This window comes from Triturus cristatus, chromosome 4_2 (genome assembly GCF_964204655.1).
Source record: "Triturus cristatus chromosome 4_2, aTriCri1.1, whole genome shotgun sequence".
Lineage (NCBI taxonomy): Eukaryota > Metazoa > Chordata > Amphibia > Caudata > Salamandridae > Triturus > Triturus cristatus.
The window spans coordinates 683,975,817-683,992,606 of record NC_140586.1 but is presented as its reverse complement, the minus strand read 5'-3'; the positions used below and the strand labels follow the sequence as shown (position 1 = coordinate 683,992,606).

The following is a 16,790-nucleotide window of genomic DNA, read 5'->3' as shown; positions in this document are numbered from 1 at the left end:
TCTGCCTACACTCCAGCAAGGGCAACCAGCCTTAGTGATGCTGAATGTATTTGCATTACAGACTTAAACCTGAAAACCTCACTGGCTTCTAAATACTGTGCATGACTATACATGGCAAGCACATGGGTGTGTGCTAAGCCTCTGCTTCTTCCCCAAAAAATTCGCTCCCCCTTTCCATCTAATGCAACTGTGAAATCACCAGAGCAAGATGCAATAAATCTCTGCCTATAATTCCTCTATGCACACAGAGTCATGTTTTCACATTAGTCCCAAAACGAAATTTCTTTGCCATTTTGAAAGCACACTTACTGCTCTTTTTTTTTCGGGCCGAGTGAAAATCACTTTTACAGACTGACACATTATGAAACCTTTTTTAAAAATTTATTTAATTGCACATGTCCAAGCTGTTTTTTTTTCAGACCACCACCATGTGTATTCTCTGTGTCTGCCTACACTCCAGCAAGGGCAACCAGCCTTAGTGATGCTGAATGTATTTGCATTACAGACTTAAACCTGAAAACCCCACTGGCTTCTAAATACTGTGCATGACTATACACGGCAAGCACATGGGTGTGTGCTAAGCCTCTGCTTCTTCCCCCAAAAATTCGCTCCCCCTTTCCATCTAATGCAACTGTGAAATCACCAGAGCAAGACGCAATAAATCTCTGCCTATAATTCCTCTATGCACACAGAGTCATGTTTTCACATTAGTCCCAAAACGAAATTTCTTTGCCAATTTGAAAGCACACTTACTGCTCTTTTTTTTCGGGCCAAGTGAAAATCTCTTTTTACAATTTGAAATCACTTTTACAGACTGACACATTATGAAACCACTTTTTTTTCTTTTATTTAAATGCACATGTCCAAGCTGTTTTTTCAGACCACCACCATGTGCATTCTCTGTGACTGCCTACACTCCACCAAGGGCAACCAGCCTTAGTGATGGAAAGGGGGAGCGAATTTTTGGGGGAAGAAGCAGAGGCTTAGCACACACCCATGTGCTTGCCATGTATAGTCATGCACAGTATTTAGAAGCCAGTGGGGTTTTCAGGTTTAAGTCTGTAATGCAAATACATTCAGCATCACTAAGGCTGGTTGCCCTTGGTGGAGTGTAGGCAGTCACAGAGAATGCACATGGTGGTGGTCTGAAAAAACAGCTTGGACATGTGCATTTAAATAAAAGAAAAAAAAGTGGTTTCATAATGTGTCAGTCTGTAAAAGTGATTTCAATTTGAAAGCACACTTACTGCTCTTTTTTTTTAGGGCCAAGTGAAAATCTCTTTTTACAATTTGAAATCACTTTTACAGACTGACACATTATGAAACCACTATTTTTGATTTATTTAATTGCACATGTACAAACTGTTTTTTTTTCAGACCACCACCATGTGCATTCTCTGTGACTGCCTACACTCCACCAAGGGCAACCAGCCTTAGTGATGCTGAATGTATTTGCATTACAGACTTAAACCTGAAAACCCCACTAGCTTCTAAATACTGTGCATGACTATACATGGCAAGCACATGGGTGTGTGCTAAGCCTCTGCTTCTTCCCCCAAAAATTCGCTCCCCCTTTCCATCTAATGCAACTGTGAAATCACCAGAGCAAGACGCAATAAATCTCTGCCTATAATTCCTCTATGCACACAGAGTCATGTTTTCACATTAGTCCTAAAACTAAATTTCTTTGCCAATTTGAAAGCACACTTACTGCTCTTTTTTTTTAGGGCCAAGTGAAAATCTCTTTTTACAATTTGAAATCACTTTTACAGACTGACACATTATGAAACCACTATTTTTGATTTATTTAATTGCACATGTACAAACTGTTTTTTTTTCAGACCACCACCATGTGCATTCTCTGTGACTGCCTACACTCCACCAAGGGCAACCAGCCTTAGTGATGCTGAATGTATTTGCATTACAGACTTAAACCTGAAAACCCCACTGGCTTCTAAATACTGTGCATGACTATACATGGCAAGCACATGGGTGTGTGCTAAGCCTCTGCTTCTTCCCCAAAAAATTCGCTCCCCCTTTCCATCTAATGCAACTGTGAAATCACCAGAGCAAGACGCAATAAATCTCTGCCTATAATTCCTCTATGCACACAGAGTCATGTTTTCACATTAGTCCCAAAACGAAATTTCTTTGCCAATTTGAAAGCACACTTACTGCTCTTTTTTTTTAGGGCCAAGTGAAAATCTCTTTTTACAATTTTAAATCACTTTTACAGACTGACACATTATGAAACCACTATTTTTGATTTATTTAATTGCACATGTACAAACTGTTTTTTTTTCAGACCACCACCATGTGCATTCTCTGTGACTGCCTACACTCCACCAAGGGCAACCAGCCTTAGTGATGCTGAATGTATTTGCATTACAGACTTAAACCTGAAAACCCCACTGGCTTCTAAATACTGTGCATGACTATACATGGCAAGCACATGGGTGTGTGCTAAGCCTTACTGCTCTTTTTTTTTTCGGGGCAAGTGTAAATCACTTTTACACACTGACACATTATGAAACCACCATGTGTAACTACAACAAAAACAATTCCCATTTCTATTATTCATTTCTTAAGTTACCACATACATACCCTCTCAAACTGTAAACTCACCTTTAAAATTAGTTAGTTGTGAAAGAAATGTGACACTCAAACAGCAGATTATCAGAGCCAGGATCTCTGTTGTGTTCACCTCTCTCCTCTCAGCAGAACCAGATAATGGCAAACTTTCCCTCTATTTTTCCACACATATACATGTAAGTTTCAAATCTCAGTGCTTCCCCCTTTTTTTCACATGTAATCACACATTTCTATTGGTTGAAAACGAACCCTTTTCCAAAAGTACCCTGCCCCCAACTTGACTTCTGCCTAGTACCCTTCCCCCAACTTGACTTCTGCCTGCTACCATAGCAACAGCTCATGGAACACTGCTGTGTGCAGTTAGGTCAGAAGTTCGACACACAATGTTTCAATTCCACAGAGCAAGAGTGCTTGACTTTTCAAACCTAACAGCAAATCCATAGTACTGTTCTTTGGTTACACATTTTTTTGTACCAATACAAAACATGCTTCTATTAATTTTCACATACAGCCTAGTTTTTATTCTAGAATGGTATGAAACAGCCAATCAGTTCTTTTTGTTTTTAAAAAAATATGTATGCCTCCATTTCCAAACTGTCTTTCTTTTCATATTGCCATTCTACTGAAAGACACCTCCTGAGTGCATCCAGATCTCCTTTGAAGATGTTCACAGTGTGGATTGTAGGGCACAGCTATGTCTTCTGGAGTGAAAAGTTTGCAGAGAAAACAGATATGGTGAGAGACCTTGCTTTGCCAAATGTAGACATTAAATGGATTGGTCAGAGAGGGTTAAAGTGGCACCAATTGATGCCATTGGTGAAATCCTTCATGCAAATCCAACACCCTGACCTCATAATAGTGCACTGTGGTGGCAATGACCTAGGCACTTTGACTGGGGTAGGTCTGGAAATGCTTATGAAGGACACCTTTGCACAACTGTTTTCACTTTTCCCTAAAACTGCCTTTGTGTTTTCCAACATATGCCAAAGGCAAAAATGGAACTGGTCCAATCATTTCTGTCCGCAGATTGACAAAGCAAGAAAGCACGTCAACAAATCTGTTTCTGCTTTCCTCCGTGACTATGGTATGGGTGCCATTTACCACAACAACTTGCGTTATGACATGCAAGACATTTATAGAGGAGATGGTGTGCACTTCAATGATGAAGGGAACAGAGTCTTCCTCTTGAACCTTAGACTCTGCATCGGTACTTACTTGTAGGTACCACTAAAAAAATGACTTCATAAACACAACAGCTCTTTTTAGAGCTCCCTAATTTCTAAACTCTTAAATCTGCTTTTCATTTATTTTTTTTAATTTTTTTTACCGTACGCTTACCGTAAGCTTACCGTACGCGTACCCCGTGATTTTTTTTAAAATCAATAAATGTTTTTTTTGTACTTTTCTGTCCTTCTTTGACCCCCTTACAAATGTTAGGGGGTCTGTAACTCTCCTCATTGCCCCCTTTCCTTGTTTTTACTCTTTTTTTTCAGAGTGAAATACACAAAATGGCGGCCGCCGCTTCCTGGTTTCGGCCGATTCGAATGTTTACTAAGATCTAAGAGCCAATCAGAATCGCGCTCGCGCACGCCGCCGTACGCTTACGGTAAGCGTACGGTAAGCGTACCGTAAGCGGGCTCAGATATATATATTGATTTAAAGGCTATTTTCTCAGAATCTACTGAACAGATTTACACCAAACCTACAAAAGGCACTTCCTTGACCTAGGGACTACCTCTCTGCCACATTTTGAGTAATTCTGTTCAGCCGTTCGGGCTGTAGCTCGTTCTAAAGGTCCTATGGAAAAATGCATGGGAAAAACGCGTTTTGGGACCCCCCTTTTATCTCAGCCCCCGCTTGACGGATCCCCCCGAGACTTTCAGGGTAGGAGCGGAGCGTAGCGCCCCACCTATTTTGAGAAATTCGCGAGGATTCGTCGACCGGCGCCAAAGTTATTCAAAATAGAATGTTGAGGTTTTCCTATGGAAACGTGGTCCTAACTATAACTACCTACTGGCGACCGCCAGTAGGTAATATATATATATATATATATATATATATATATATATATATATATATATATAATCTACTGGCAGTCGCCAGTAGATAGTTATAGTTAGGACCGTGTTTCCATAGGAAATCTGAAAATTCTATTTTGAATAACTTTGGCGCCGGTTGACGGATCCTTGCGAAATTTTCAAAACTAATGGGGCGCTCCGCTCAGCTCCTACCCTGATGTCATGAGTGATGTCACTGACCATTTCATGAGTGATGTAATATGTGACGTCATCAGCAGTGGATTGCGGGCGCGCGAGTTATAGTTAGCTGAACTAACTATATCAGGGGAATTTCATTGGTTTTTTACGAGTGAAATGTTCAGCTAACTATAACATGTGTGAAACATATGGTTTTTTCAGTGAATTTGCAAGGTTTTTTAAATGCTAATTCCTAACTATAACGTGTGTGAAACCTATGGTTTTTTCAGTGAATGTATGTATATGTATATATATGTATATATATGAAGAAAGCAAGTTTCACAAAAGTCCAACTTTGTAGAGGAACACAGGTACAGACTAGGGGTGGGTGGAATTTGCGAAATCCACTTTCGCAAATTATCGCGAAAATGTTAAATATTATCGCAAACACGCGGAAATATCGCGAAGATGCAGAAGTTTTTTTCCCGCATGTTCACGAGATTTTCTGCATGGTTGCGGCTCGCCAACTTACCCATGTGGTTGCTCGCGGGCGCGGCCATCTTGTTTTCAGTTGTCTCGCGGTGCATGATCGCGAGAAGAAAGACGTGATCGCGCGACGCATGATGTCACTGCGGGCGTGAACTGTCGCGAGACAGTGCAAATGGCTAATAACAATACAACATCTCATGGAGAACGGGACAGGATCAAGAAAACTTGTTGGCGAACGCAGGGATTCAGGTAAGGCGATCGCGCGTGCGTGAGAATGTATTATTTTACAGCGCGAGCAAGAAACAAATCATCGCCAAGCTGCGGAATGCGGAAATTTTGACATTTTTGCGCTTTCCGCAGAACGCGAAAATGTCAAATTATCGCAATTTCCGCGAACGGAACAAAATTTTTGCCCAGGCCTAGTACAGACCACAGCACGCTGAAAGTAGATATTGGTGCAAGTATATTCCTTATGTATCGGCATGACGCGTTTCGGCCCTCTGTGTACACAAAGTATGCGGTGCACTCGCAAGTTGGTTCCAAAAATTTTATTCAATCATATCCATCGTAGCTGACAAACGTGTTTCGGCCATGACGGCCTTTGCCAATGTCAGCGTGTCACCATTTTACAAAACTTTATATACAAATGGTGATTGTGCAATTTAAAATGACAGAAGACGGACTTATGGGAAAACATTACATTTATTGCGGCCATCTTTGAATGTCCAATGGTACTTGCGATGGGATTAACATAATTCTGCCATTTTCATCAAATATCAATACAGGAAAATATACCAATACTTTTTATTCGAACATACCAATACTTTTCATTCGTTTGTTGGCATTCTGCATTTGCAGTATACTTTATCCGCCCTGAAACGGCCCTCATCATCCCGACATTATATATCAGGGTGGCCATATTTAAATATCATATAGTACTCGAGGTGCAATTAACATAATTATTATATTTCAACCAGATATAGATGTATGATAAATACCACTACATTTCATCGGCCTGCTGTATTTGTGGTTTCCCTTTCCACCCTGAATGGGCCTAATATTTATCTTGACCATATACCATAGTTTACCATGATGGCTGGTGACCTCTCACATTAACCACCACATGGGTTACAACCGATTTTATACCCATTCAAAACATTCTTTTTCGACACCTAGAATGTTGATAATTACTATCTATAGTGCATGGATAGTCATTCTTATTACTATTGATAATGGCCATCCCCACTTAAACCCTGTATGGGCAAATCTACTTTTCCCCTTTTGTTTCTCGTAGTGGATTTCTCTGATCTTACTATACTCTACAAACATGTGTATCCCTGTCATTCTTCCAGATGCCTATCAAGGGATAAAATTAGATTCTTACTCCCTACATACTCCTGTTAATAACATTTTACCCAACATGGACCCATAGCTCCTCTTCACTGTTCAATCCATAAGGAGCTGTTGCTCTCAATTCTATGATGTACTTGGACTCCTATTGTCGTAGGGTCCTTACCCTATAGCCCCCTCTTTCTTTAACCACAATCTGATCTAAGCAAAAGAAGCGCAACAATTTGCTATCTACATTTGCAGCGTGGTGTAAAAAGGGGCGTGGCCTCGGAACACCTCTCTGCAACCCAGCTCTGTGGTGCTTACTGGAGGTACCTGGTGGGCTAGTTGGCCCCCAGGGACCCTCAGAATTCAAGGGGACTTAATAGGGACGTTATAGTTAGAAATTAGCATTTATAAAACCTTAGAAATTCACTGAAATAATCATAGGTTTTAGGGATGTTATAGTTAGAAATTAGCATTTCAAAACCTTTGAAATTTACTGAAAAAACCATAGGTTTCAGGGACGTTATAGTTAGACATTGGCATAAGAAACCTTTGAAATTTACTGAAAAAAACACAGGTTTCAGGGACGTTATAGTTAGTTGGACATTTCACTTGTACAAAACCAGTGAAATTTGGCCATTATAGTTAGTTCAGCTAACTATAACTCGCGCCCCTGCAATGCACTGCTGAAGACGTCACATATTGCATCATTCATGACATGGTCAGTGACATCACTAATGACATCACTGATGACATCTCAAATGACATCACTGATGACATCATACACGTGATAATCTGATGCACCTCCTCACACCCTAATATAACCTTTGATACACCCACTCTAAAATACAGACTACCATTTTCGAATCCATAGACACACCAACAACAGTTACTACATACTCACTCATTGATTCCTAGGTCTACACACACATCCACTCATTCACCCATACAGTCACTCATACATGCAGTCACTCATCAATACAACACTATCATATGCAATCATACACCTATACAGACACTCACACACCTCCACTCACCCATAGAGTTACTCACACACCTAGTCAGTCATGTACAGAATCAATCACACTCCCATTTACTCACCTATACAGTTATACAGACACCACCTCACCTATTCATACAGATACTAACACATACTTACTCTCTTATACAATCACTGACACAAGCACACACTCATTCATACAGCCACTCTCACAATCACTCACTCTCACATGTAGTCAGTTATATACTTCAACACTCACATATACTGCCTTTCACATATGTGGTTACTCACACATATACCACTGAGACATCCATTTACTCACCAACACAGCCATACCCACACTCACTCACCCTTACAGCCCTTCACAGACACATTCTGGAACCCATACACACAGTGAATCAACCATTCACACATCTATGCGCAAAGTCACACACCCCCCACCCACCCACACTGAAACTCAGGCACCCATACAAATACTCAGGCAACCAATCAATAAACCATACAGACACTCATGTAGCTACTCACCAACCCATGCAGCAGCTTACACAACAGCAGACAGACTGATACAGATATTCAGACAGTTTAGTCATTAACCCATGCGTTCAGTAATACACATTTAATCACTCACTTATACAGTCAGTCACGCACCTACTAAATCCTCCATCCAGACACTTATATACCCACTCATTCTGGTAAGGAGGTAGCTGTTGGTTCAAGGAATTGCCTTTTTGTCTATTTGTTGCAAATCTCTTCTGTAGTTTTTGCTAATTTTAAGCTGAAAATTGTAGTGATATCTCTAGCCATGGATATTTTGTGTGGGTTTAGCGATTAATTGCAAATGCACACGCCAACAGGAATACTCTGATTGGCTGTACATAACCTGAACAGAAAGTTGCGGCTGCCATGTCATTCTTCGGGAATGGTTCCCGGGGCTGAAAATGTCTGAAAAAGCTAACATAAGGGGTCAGAATAGAGGTACTCCGACTTCATGGTTGAGAAATGGGGGTGTTAGTGACACAAGTTATGTGTCCAAAATTGATTTCTTTAATCACAGATGATATTCCCATCGACAACTCAACCATCAGCGCCGCCCCCATGTATCATTGCGGGGACATTATGACTATCAATGACTTTGCGAATATTGGTGGAAATATAAAAAAAATATTTAGTGAATCATTAATATGCATTGATATAGATATTGAGATTTTGATATATGTTTTTATAGAGTTATTTATATAGTGAGTTATCTACTGTGATGGTTAGAATTAATTAAATGTGATGATTGCGCCTTTTCCATAAAGTCCAACACACATTTATGCACATGCAATAGTCTCTGAGGAATGCAGAAACAGTTTTATTAACATGTTTCCTGGCTATGTCAAACTGTGGACAGAATTGATTTGACAACTTCCATTTCTATCTTTGGCCTATATTAGAGTACACCAAGATAGTGTGAAGGAAAAGCAACATCAGTTCTGCAAAGGATTCTTTCATGAGGATTGCCACCACAGTGCACAATCATGAGGTGAGGCGCTTGGGAATCCACAATGGATTTAACCAAAGCCAGCAAACTTTAATCCTCTCTGGCCAAACCAAGTAATATGCATTTAACAAACCCAAGTCCCTGTCATCATCATTATATCTTTTTTCGGTCATTTGTAGAAGAACCACCAAAGTATACAAGAAATAAAACATAAATATATCTACAATTAAAATAGTATTAAACCATTAAAATCACAAATTCAAATGACATCTCGAAACAATTTAAGAACATAAGTACATATACCATCAATCTAATCATGCTTAGGAAGGGGCGCGATACGATCACCAAGCATATGAGATATAACCATGTGAATCAACTAAGGATATAAAACACATATATGTCATGAGAGAAGAGAATAAAAGGAGTTTAAAAATGGTGTCATAACTAACCAAAACATTTTTTGCGAATCAGCCAGAAGGATAACAAAAAACGACTAAGGGAAAAGACAATTGGTCCAGAAGTGTCTGTTTTTAAAATTCTAAACGCGATCTGGTACTTCCGTATACTCATGTTGAGGCAAATAGGTCTAATACATCTCCTGCGTACCTGTCTGTACTTGGGGAGGACGAATAATATATGTTCTTCAGTTTCGTCAGCTATGCAGCATGCCGGACAGGTGTCTATATCTAGGCCCCTGCCCTCTTTTCCCGGGAATTTCAATAACAGATTACCATACCTAAACCTGATGTACAGGCTTTTGGCAAGAGAGGGCAAGATTAGGTCAAGGAACAGTTCAAATAGGGAGCAGGATTTTATGATTAAGAAATTTGTTGTTAGCTGTCCGCTAGTTGGATTATTCATGTAGTGCTCCCCCACCACCTTCAAGTAAATATCTTTAAGGGACAGATTGTCACGTCTGGTGGCCCTTTCTGGGTACTCCCATAAGCCCATTAGGTTCAATAGCTTGCACCATTTAGCGATATGCTTGATCCAAGGAAGTTGTTTTGCCCCATTAAGAGCCAGGACCTCCCGTAGAGAGTTACGAAATTAAATTAATTGGGGACTAGTCCATAGACGCAACCAATAGGTTAGGGGTTTAAGGGCGGCCAGATCACCAATTCTTTTTAGCCCATGGTCACAAAAAAGTGGAATGAGTGGTGTTCTGACAGGTAGTGCGATCAAAGCCCTTGCAAAGTTATTCTCACAAATTGTTAGCTGATTTACAGGAGTGAATCCCCAGATCTCCGCTCCATACAGAGCTCTGTTTTGGGCTTTTTCACGGTATATTTCAAGTGTCGGGAAGAGGGGTTGAGTATAGGATTGTTTAAAAAATCTTAAAACTGATTTAGATCTATGACATAGGGTTAGGAGGCTCTTCCTCAGCTGATATTCCCAACTAAGTGACTCATTTAGGCCTATGCCCAGGTAGTCAAAATCTTTTACTTGTTCCAAGGGTTCATGTATAATCTTGACCTGCTGTATACCACCCCTTGTTTTACGGAGCACCATAAATTTTGTTTTCGTGGTGTTCAGTTCCAGTTCCCTCTCCTTACAAAAGCTCAGGAATTTATTCAATAAAACTTGCAAGCCCATAGGGGTAGTGGATATTAGTAACAAATCATTGGCAAAGAGCAAAATGGGTACTTTTGCATTGTTCAACGAAGGGGCGTCATTTTTACAATCCATTAAAAAACCCACCACATCATTAATATACAGAGAGAACAATGTGGGGGCGAGGACACACCCTTGGCACACCACATGTTCAATCGGAATCCTCTCTGTCAATTCCCCATTTACCCCCCACCTAACCTGGGCATAATTGTCCTTATGCAATCTGGTGAGCACAGTCACCAAGTCAACCGGGGCACCTTGGTCAAGCATAGTCTTCCACAGTAGATTACGCGGTACCAAATCAAATGCCGCTCGCAGGTCCACGAAAGCTACATAAAGCCGCTGTTTCCTAAGTAGCACATACTTCCATGCTAGCAAGGAAAATCTAAAAGCCTGGTTGCACGTGCTAATTTTTGCACGGAAGCCAGCTTGGGCTGGGGACAAGTCCCTGTCAATACCTCTCCTTTTGCAGTCTCTTTAACCCAATAGATATAGCATTGGCCCACAATCCACACTCTAAGTATTTTGAAGTGAAGGAGCAATAGTAGTCAGGAGAAGGCTGGAGCTGAATGAGGTAGTTTTCCAAGGGAAAAGCAGTTGAAATTGAGGTGTTTATTTAAAAGATATATTTAATTGGATGCTGTCAGCATGAAAGTGAATAAAACTAGGTAGTGTGTTGGATGCCTTAGGAAGAAGTCTTATTATTGGCTGTTGTTTAAAAAAAGAAATGTAATGCAGACATGGATATGCTTTTGAATCTGTGGAGTAAACCACGCCTCCTGTATCTCATTTGGAAGTAGTACGTTCCTTCTAGAATGTGCTGTGAACTTGTGACCTACTGGTTTGTTAGAGTCACTGAGCTAAGAGTGCATTGTGGGTAAGGGTGTTAAAGAGACAGATCATTTTTTTTAAAGTTGAGGAGTGATCACACAATTTAAGTAATGGCAAGCTTTAATTTCCAACTCAGGACTATCTGCCACATGCATCAAAGTTCAATTTGCCGATTAGCAAATAGCGATTTTTAAGGAATTCAAATATTAGCGAATCAGTAAAAATCGCAATTGCTATTAGCGATTGCCAAATACCGAATCGCAAAAAAAGCGAATGCGCAATTAGCAAATCGCGAATCACAAGTAGCCGGTTTTCCGATGCAGCCTGATGACATCACAACCAGGAAGGGATGCAGCCCATGCTGGCACCTGTGCACTGAGGGAGACAGAAGACGTCGCAGACTGTAGGAGCACAGCAGCAGAGAGCATTTTCTCACACTGATCCTGTGCAAGGACACCAGAATGGCTTCCGAAAAAAAGTGATAGGCAGCACAGCACAAGAGGAAGCTGAAGTTCAGTGAGAAGGAGCTTGAAGCCCTCATTGAAGATATTGTAAACAGCCATGATAAGCTCTTTGGGAAGTCTGAGAAAAGAAAAATCTGGCTTGGGATACAATCCAGGATCAATGTGTTTGATCGAAGATCTGCGCAATCGCTGGTAGGACCTGCTTGCCAAGGAAAAGGTGGCTGCCAGGCTTGCCTATGCCAAGAAGACTGGAGGAGGACCATCCACCTAAAAAGACAGTACACCCCTGGAGGACATGGTGGAGTCAACCCTTCAGCCTGAAGCTGTAGTTGGAGTCACAGAGATAGACACCTCGGCACAGGCCAGTACTTAACAAGGTAAGATGCATGAAAATGTCCATTCTGTGCTAAATATAAAAAAACTTAAGTCAGATCAGGCTTTGTAGAGGCAGCGGAACCTATTTTTAAGTAAGACTTAAGGTCCGGTCAATCACATTGCGGGTGGAAATGTGCGCTGCATTGTATCGCTGCTCACTTTGGGTACTTGGATTGAGGTATGATGTCAGTATGTAGGAGCGCACAGCATATGCGCTGTCACATACAGGGTAGATAGCATCAGGTTACTCACTGCTATGTATCACCATGACCAGAGAGTCTGCAAGACAGTGTTACATATATTTACCAAGCAGGTATCCTTCGCCAAATTCACCCCCCAGGAGACCAGTGTTTCTGTCACTGTGTCGGAAGATGTAGGAATCATGTGTACTGTAATTGCAGATGACTTGTATTTTCAGTGAATGGTATTATTTCCTGTTCCTGTAAATGTGCTCATTTACTGAGGTGGGGGTGCTTATGGCTACATGTGCCCCATCAATGCAACCAATTCCGTGGGGAAATTTGTCTATCTAAAAAAAATCATATTTGGTTTGCTGCAATAGCTGTGGTGTTGTGGGAAACCTTATGTGGTGGTGTATCCTCTGCGACATGGCATCATGGAATACGTTGAAAAAAATGATAGGGCCCTTTGGAAACCACCCCTGCCCCCAGCTGCAGCTATTACACCCTGGAAGTCAATTGACGCTAGGAGGTGCAGTGAACATATGACCTGCACATGAGTGGGGATGGCATGTCTCTTGCGAGTCTGACCCTGCAGTAGGGGATCTAATTCAGCTATCAGATTATAGATCAAGTCTGCATTTAACCTATACTTGTCATAGATCTCTTCCTCAGTCTGGCCCAACAATATAATTAGAACTCTGAAAATGCGTTCCTGTATCCTCCTCCTTCTCTGTGCTGCTGCTCGTAGCCTCATCCTCCTTGCCATGACGTAGAGCGCTGCCATTGTAAAGCATTCTGAGGCATTCTGGACCTGTTTCAATACTTTGCCAATGGTCACCACCTGGATCAGCAGTGGCAAAGTGCCCAGAATCAGAAAACCACCAACAACAGGTCAGAAAAAAAACAGGAAGAAGGCAAAAAGTTTTTGGATGACCCTGCAAAAAGGGCCAAGTCCAACACCACCTGATTAGATAGTTTTCACCTGGTGACCACCTGCTTTGATTTGGTGTTATTTTGTGAGTGCAAAATTGCAAATTGCTAATTTTTCATGCATAGGCATTTGTGTTTACCAAATAGTGAATCATTAATACAGATTCACTACTTGGCATTCGCAAAATAGGTAAACGCTACTTTTGCAAATACTAGGGATATTCTGTGAATTTGTTTGATGAATTGCTTAGGGCTATTTTGCAATCGCAAACGGCCATTTTTGCAATTTGCAGTGTTTGAATGTGCCGCTATGTAATAAACTTTTGTGTAGTATTTACATTTCTTTTTTAAATGAAGCTAGATATAGGTTTAAACTCCTGCTTTCTTCCACTGATTTCTCTGCAATAATTGTGAATACATCACAAGCACAGATAGATAGGAATCTATTTTTGAAAGGGAGGGAAAGGGTGAACAGATACTAACCATTCACAAGTGGAGATAGTGTAGTCTAAAATGAAAGCCATGATTTCAATTGCTGTCTTTCTCATGATCAAAAAGTGCAAAGTTGAAGAGGTTGGCATTTCATGGTTGCTTTGTATGAGTGGTGTACCATTCTTGTGCTTAGTTTTTACAGATCCTAACTGTGTCAAAACTATACAGAAAGAGCTAAAACAACAATATATTCTACAAACTGGATTCACTGGTATGTAAATAACTTTTTAATCCTTTATAAAAATGACATTAGAAATGAAGATGTATATGGCAATTTGATAAAAGTATCATGGTGATATGAGAAAATATATCAGATGAACTGTATCTATCAGAGTGTATGTGTTTAAGAGGTTAGTGGTGAATGTTTACGGAAGAAAGAGTAAAATTAATTGGTGTCTCTTCATTACATTGGGTACTTTATTGGAAAATAATAATATAGTATTGTGGAAAGTTGCAATGAGGAACTAAGAATGTTGTAAATGTCTAAACATCATGTGCAGAAGAGATACATCTGTTCTTTACATTCTGGGAGTTGTAGTAATTTTAGTAATATTATTAAACAGGAGTAGTGTAGTCACAAATTAAAGATGAGAACATCTTGTTTGCCTGTATATGAATTAGAAAAAAGTAATTCTTGTTAGGTATGTATTGGGATGTGTTTGTCAATGTGGCTTTTACCTTATATACCCATTTACATATGTTTAAATGGTAAGATATGGTTTTTGTGGTTGCACATAGCTATATATATGGTGAGACTTTTAAGTTTACTTAAAGATGCAGAGAGGTATATATTTTTGGAAAGATGGGTGAAGGTGTACATCTAATACGAAATAGCATATATGTTTAGATGGTGATCTATGTTCAGCTAGAGTGATGAAAATGTAATGTATATGGTGAGGGTGGTGGTTGGCAGCAGTTTTCGATTCCCCTGATGGGATTTTGAAATATCCCATGCCACCCCGGCTCTCTTTTGTGGCGGTTCCTCATCTTCCAAATCTTCAGTCTCCACCACGTCCACATTATGGTCCAGCTGTTGTTCTTGCTGACCCCCATCTCCTTCCTGTGTTGCCATTTTAGATTGAAAAAAAGGCCAAACACTTATCACACCAAGATGAATCCACCTGCTCAGAATGAAGTTCTATGAAAGAAGTTTCAAGAAGGAGGAGTGGGTGTGTACTTCCTACTGATTTTGCTGAAAAGTATATTCGCTAATGATATTACCTGCTTTCCCGGTCATGGGATGTTCACGGGGACCGATATGTTTGCAGTTATGGCGGTGAGGCAGAAATTCAAAATACTAGTTCAAAGTAGTTTTCTTTAAAAATGGAATGAATTTCACAACTTTCAATACTATAATAGTGAACAGCTATACTGAAACTGGTTCACAATACCTCTACATATATGTTTCTGAGTTGTTGAAAAACGACTTCAACTCGGCTTCCGCTGTCTTTGCGGAAACAGAAAATAGTGTTTGAAGGTGATTATTCTGGAAATTCACTACAAAAATATGAGTTTGAAAAGTACACTAATAAAGCACTACTGTTAAATATACTGTAGAATATGTCTATATACATTTTTTCACTTTATATAAACCAACATTCTTCGCGACTACCGACGTCACTGCAACGATGTCGGTAATCGCGACTATAAATCTTTTTTTATGTGTAGGCAGTTTTCTCCTCAATTGATCACAGAAAGAAAAGTTAAAGCAATATTTTACTAAATATTTAAACTAAAACTTTATTTTAAACATGTCTTTAAGTATATTTTTCAGTATGTGAAATACATTTACTGATCACAGATTCTACAAAGTAAATGCGACAAAGTTGTGCTGACTCACAAAAATATTAAAAATAAAACCAGTTATTAATGTACTTTCTGATAAACACATACAAATACAAAAAAACTGTGGCATATAATATAAGTATGATACACAATATCCACTTATAGAAAGAAAATACGAAAATCTTAGAGGTTCACTTAAAAAAAAATATATGTTACAATTAAGAAATAGAATTAAAAAAACCTTAGAAACTGAAAACACCAAAGGTTACAGGGACGTTAGAGCTAAGAATTAGCATTTTAAAAAATTTAGAAATTCACTGAACACAAAACAAAGATTACAGGGGCGTTATAGTTAGGAAATATAATTAGAAACACCTTAGAAATTCACTGAAAAAAACAAAGGGTACAGGGATGTTATAGTTAGACTGACATTTCACTAGTACCAAACCAGAGAAATTAATCAGTTATACTTACTATATCTCGTGCCCCGCAATGCACTGCTTATGACCTCACATATTACATCACTCGGACAGTGACATCACTGATGATATCACTGATGACATCTGAAATTACATCACTGATGGCATCACTGATGACATCATCCACAAAATCTTCAACACACCCACTCACACCACATGTAACCTTTCATACACCCACTCCAACTTCCACATTACCATTTTCAAAAACACTGACACACCCATACCAGTACTTACATACCCACTCCCTGATTCATAGCTATTCACACACATCAACTCAGTCACCCAAACAGCCACTCGTACACCAACTGACTCAGTAATAAAATCACTGATATATCTACTCATACAGCCACACAGCCACTCACACGCTCTGTCACCAATAGAGCTACTCACACACCCATAGAGTCAATCATACAGCCACTTACTTACCTATACAGTTTTACACACACCAACTCACTTATTCATACAGATACTAATGCATATTTACTCACCTATACAGTCACTGACACAAGCACACACTCACCCATACAGCCACTCTCACAATCACTCA

General features: G+C 39.9%; 1 protein-coding gene across 1 annotated transcript in view; it reads right to left on the bottom strand.

Annotated features, from left to right (window-relative positions):
- Positions 1-16,790, bottom strand: part of DAB1 (DAB adaptor protein 1) — a 3,595,579-nt gene that overhangs the window by 2,436,828 nt on the left and 1,141,961 nt on the right. The gene's annotated exons all lie outside the window — the stretch shown is intronic.